The sequence below is a fragment of the Anabrus simplex genome, chromosome 2 (assembly GCF_040414725.1).
Source record: "Anabrus simplex isolate iqAnaSimp1 chromosome 2, ASM4041472v1, whole genome shotgun sequence".
Lineage (NCBI taxonomy): Eukaryota > Metazoa > Arthropoda > Insecta > Orthoptera > Tettigoniidae > Anabrus > Anabrus simplex.
Genome location: NC_090266.1, coordinates 745,084,956 through 745,090,955, shown reverse-complemented (window position 1 = coordinate 745,090,955; position 6,000 = coordinate 745,084,956).

The window sequence follows — 6,000 nt, the reverse complement described above, 5'->3', positions numbered from 1 at the left end:
AGAAGAAAATAATACTTTTTTTTACAATTTGCTTTAAGTCGCACCGACACAGATAGGTCTTATGGCGACGATGGGCTAGGAATGGGCTAGGGGCGGGAAAGAATTGGCCATGGAATTAATTATGGTACAGCTCCAGCATATGCCTGGTGTGAAAATGGGAAACCACAGTAAACCATTTTCAGGGTTGCCGACGGGGGTTTTGAACCCACTATCTTCCGAATGCAAGTTCACAGATGAGCGTACCTAAGTGCACGGCCAATACTCTTGGCCAGAAGAATATATGAAGATATGGAAGATTTAATGCAATATGTAAAAGAAAACGAGAAACTAATTGTGATGGGAGACTGGCATGCAGTGGTAGGCCAAGCAAGAGAAGGTAATGCCGTAGGGGCATTCGGACTGGGGCGAATGAATGAAAGAGGAAGTCGGCTAGTTGAATTCTGCACTGATCATAATTTATTACTTGGTAATACTTGGTACAAACACGACTAAAGACGTCTGTACATGTGGACAAGACCTGGAGGCACAGAATGGTATCAAATAAACTTCATTATAATTAGGGAGAAATTCAGAAACCTGGATTGCAAGACGTTCCCAGGAGCAGACGTGGGCTCTGACCACAACGTGGTAGTCATGAAATGTCATCTGAAATTGATGAAATTGAAGAAAGGCAGGAATAAAGGAAGATGAGATCTAGATAGTTTGAAAGAAAATAGTGTGAATGATGAAAATAATTATTTGTTTTATTAAAAGAAACCCATTAACATCTCAAGTGTTGCGACATTTGAAATTCAAATGGAAATGGTGACGTGGAGTACACTAATAGTGTTAATATTTTTATTGTCTAAGTATTCCACAGTGTCCGGCTCCATGGCTAAATTTTTAACGTGCTGGCCTGTGGTCCAAGGAGTCCCCGTTTCGATTGCCGGCCGGTTCAGGTTTTGAATAATTCAGATAGATCGGAGGCTGGGTGTGTGTACTGTCTTCAGCAATAGAATTCTCATAGGTAGGGCATTGTCCTCACATGCATGCAGATTGCCCATAAACATCAGCTCAAAAGACCCGTGGCAGGCATCTCCCGAGACCATATGACATTTAAAATATGTTCTTATTTAATAGTGTTGGGTCAATGACATTTCACAAATGTTATTATCATAATATAAATTTTATTTCATTAGCAACACTTATTTAAGGACCTAACATTTTTCATCACTTTGTAGCACTTTTCCTGTTCTTGCCCTATCTGTGTAGATTCGAGAATTATACTCGAAGTGGAGTCCAAGGCATCTTCCTCATTCACAAGTCTAGAGATATTACGTTGAGCACATTTAAATACGTCCGGACTATGCCGGTATCGAATCCACCTACTTGAGATTAGAAGACCAGAACTCTACCGCCTGAGCCACTCAGCCTTACATTGAATTAAGCTTCTCAACGTTGTTCCAAGTTCTTTCCCCATATCATTTTCACAAAATACTTTGCGATAAATTACACATTTGCTTTACGTCGCATCGACGATGGGATAGGATGGGATAGGAAATGGCTAGAAGTGGGATGGAAGCGGCCGTGGCTTTAATTAAGGTACAGTTCTCTGGAATTTGGCATTTACCTGGAATGAAAATGGGAGAACACGGAAAACCATCCTCAGAGCTGCCGACATTAGGGTTCGAACCCACTATCTCCCGAAAGCAAGCTTACATCTGCTCGACCCTAACAGCACTGGCATCAAGTTATATTGATGTTATATAATATTTTAACCAGTCGATGTCGGGCTATGGGAATTTTTTGGTTTCTCTATTCCAAAATAATAAGAGAGTAGGGTCCCATTGTGTGTGAAGCCCCCAGTGACCGCCGGCGTCGTCGTTACCTTTAAATGACTCCTCTTACAATACATCATGTCACAATTTTTTTCACTCTCTGAAATTGGTCAATTTTCCTGGTAAATCTGAACATTCAAACATGACACTAAGGGGAAGTCGAATTGGTTAGGGTTATCATGTTGAAAGGACATTGAGGATGCATGTATCTATGCAGATGTTATAACAACAATAGTTAGTTAATATTACAAATGTGTAATGTGTCAATAAAACTGCTACTACAACTACCACAACTGCTGCTATCATTCCTCCTTCTACTCCTTTTCCCACTACTACTACGTCTTCATAGGTAGGGGTAGGACACGGAGGTGGCTATATACTGGCAGGCTATATTCCAGATTTAAGGAAATTATTTTTTATGTCTATTGAATTCCATCTCAGTAAATTATTACTTAGGAAATGGCGTGCAATACCTTATTGCACTCATGATTTATGGCAGACTTTGATGTTCAGTTGGTTGTTAAACTGGCTATTATGTGTGGTAGGTGTCAAATGAGAAGCTTCAGAAAAGTTATATAATAATTTCACACTGGAGTCGGCAATATCAATGTCGATTAATTAACTGGAGAAGTAAGAGGAAGGGTAGAGTTAGAAAATTTGCTTGGCGTAAAATGGTACGCCAGGACTTTTCGAAAGTGACACTGGGTGAAACTCAAGGAAAATCGATATATAGAATAGCCTCGCACATTTTTTGCACTCCGGATTTGTACTACACAATATTAGTCTCCCCCTTACCTCTCTATTCACGTGATTTAAACGAACTACTATGAAGAGTAGAATGTTGACGAGGGATATTTTCACTTCACTTAGAAACAGGTACTTTGATCGAGGTATCTGTGTCTCAATGTGTAAATCGTCTTCCGATATTCAGATTAGAATGAATTCTTTACTGAGCACCACGTGGTACGCGTCATGTAGGAAATAGTGCACTCAAACTCAACAGCTCTGAATATGTCCCACCAATAGCTTATTTCCGAGGCTACACCTTAATCCTTATGATCACACCTGCTACCTTCCTAGACTTGGGTCTCTTCCTTCCCATCACCATTGAAAATCTTCAGATGTTAGTGCAACGTCTAGCAGGTAACATACTGTATGTGCGAGCATATCCCGTATATCATTTTGTGAGAAAGCTTAATGGACACTCGTTAGCAACCCTTGTCTCTGTAAATATAATTTTAAATTAAAGATTCATTTCCTTTTTTAATAGAGATATCCTTCATATTATTGATGATAAAAGTAACCAATTTCTCCAGTTTCACTATTCTTTCTAAATATAAAGGAATTGCCTTCGATCCTGGGACATGGCGGCTAAAGATGACCTTGTTCGAGGTAGAATATATTGTAATAATAATAATAATAATAATAATAATAATAATAATAATAATAATAATAATAATAATACGGTATTGTATAATGAGATTTTGATGTCATTTGTTTTATACACTATTGTGAGGTGAAATACTTTGTGAAATTCAACTTTGCGTTCATTTAAATTAGCGAATAATTTTAATTTATGAATACTCCTGTATTCTTGGTCTAGTAGTCTGTTTTCTCTGCAACTTTATTGATTAGTAAGTGCCATTCTACAAAAAAAAGAAGACACTAGCATGCTGTATTATATTGTTTTTCGTTGTTTTCGTTCACAACACAGTTGAAGATTACTTATGAATCCTCTGTAATAGAGAATACCTTTCTAAAGAATAACTCATGCAAGTATTACTTCTCAAACAATTGGTTTAAATATGTACACGTACACCATTTAAAAAAGACACAACACTTTTTAAAGATGAAAAAGTAACGTAATGGTGATCTTACGGAAATATATTAGGTTCTGTAATGTAATATTAAACGAGGGAAAGAACTCAACAGACAACACTGCTTACGCACGTTCGTGAGATCTCCTTCTCATCTCCCTGTCTAAATTTAGTTTTGAGGGTGTAATACTATTTAAGATATGCGTACGGTGTCCAAATATTGGAAACACCTTCTGTCGTTTTATGCTGAAAATCACATAAGGTACTATGACTGAACCCAGTTAAGCTTATGTAGTCAACTTACGTAGTTCCTGAGAAACATTCTTTTTATTGCTATTTGCTTTACGTCGCACCGGCACAGATAGGTCTTATGGCGACGATGGGATAGAAAAGGCCTAGGAGTGGGAAAGAAGCGGCCGCGGCCTTCATTAATGTACATCCCCAGCATTTGCCCGGTGTGAAAATGGGAAGCCACGGAAAACCATCTTCAGGGCTGCCGACACTGGGGTTCGAACCCACTATATCCCGGATGCAAGCTCACAGCCGCGGGACCCTAACCGCACGGCCAACTCGCCCGGTGAGATAAAATCTTACTCATTATCCAAGTTTAGACTTCAACCGTGAATTCTGTAAGGGACCAAACTTCACTAACCTTGAGCTATAGCCTACTTTCTAGGCTCAACAGAAACTTTATCACACGTGGCCTCTTGCTATGACTAAATGGGGGTTACGTAGGCATGGTTTAGGCAAGAAATTTGTAAAGGAAATGTTTCTTTTGAAAAATGTACCATCTATTGGAGATGAATTAAGAATAACCGAAAAAATCGAGGATGATTTTAGATGGGAACCAAGTTCAGCTCTTTCATGAATTTCTGGAGACAGGAGACTTGTACGCACAAAGTTATTCTGTACAAGATGGTGCCGTCTCTTACATTACCCTCATGTTCCCTTTATCCCTTTATTTAGCTCAATCCTCTTTAACTTCGAGGTGGTGTTGTCTTCTTTGGAGCACACTTCCAGTTGTTTTATTTTCATTTAACACAAAGGAGCAGGGAAGAAAATGTTGACTAAGTTTTCCCTTTCTTCTCCCGGCCTGACAGCCGGTAATTGGGGTAGACATAAACATCTGTAATTGAACGAGGGATAATGGAAGTAGTTTAAAAGAGTACTTCGAGACATTATTATGTACTGGGTTCGTTAAGGGACTGGTATAAAGACAAAATGGACCATTTCCTGAATGGGAAAGTACTGGCATAAACATATCTACTACAGTGCTACTAACTCTGTGGTGTGGTGAGCAAGATAATCAGGTGTGAAAATAAAATTGTACTTCAACCAGAAATGTTATACTGCGAAGATCATTATTTCCTGTATTATGCAGCCTGCTGTTGTTGATGGGAATTTTGTTCAAGAATGGCAATCCGAAATGATCAGCCTTCGTATCTGTTTCTACTTGACTGCTGACAAGAAACTGGTCAGCTAGTGAAGTCACAGTAAACATCGAGGTATGCTCATTGGAAAGAAGAGGTTGGACCTATCATAGTCCTCCGAAGTGATGGCAATAACTCATTATAAAGCACTCCTAGAATAAAATAGTATTAGCGCGACGTTAAAGAGCAGCATGGAATACACATGACAGGAGGAAACACAAAATATTTATTATATCTCTAATTTCTAGTTTAAAACATCGCATCCGGTTGTAAACAGCTAGTATCTTAACGTTGCCCTAGTCTACCAAGAAACCGCTGTTCATCCTGAAGTCATGCGGATTAGGAGGTAACACGTGGTCAGCTCAACGATTTCCTTTGGCCGTTATTCTTGGCTTTCTAGAGCGGGGCCGCTATCTCACCGTTAGGTCACTCCATAATTATTTTCACCTAGGCTGCTTTAACAAGCTGCTTTACGTCGCACCGACACAGATAGGTCTCATGGCGACGAAAGGATGGGAAAGGGCCAGGAGTGCGAAGGAAGCGGCCGTGGCCTTAATTAAGGTACAGCCCCAGCATTTCGTAGAGGTCATGATAACAGTCACTTTCACTTTTCCTCCGTGCGACCGGGATTTCGATTCAACTCTGTCGCTCTGTACACGTAAACACGATTCAATCCCTGAACATCGGGGTTAAGGCTACTGTTTAGGACGATGTATTTAGGTCATTCTCAGCAGTACCCTTGATGGTGAACAATAACATGTGTGACGGTCAAGGTCTTTAGCAACAAACATGTGAAACAATCTATTTTCAACTTTAGCATCGATTTTCATTCACTTACGGGAATTAATAGTAAGTACAAATCTTACGGTGTCCGCCTCTGTGGTGTAGTTGTTAGTGTGATTAACTGCAACCCCCGGAGGTCCGGCTTCAATTCCC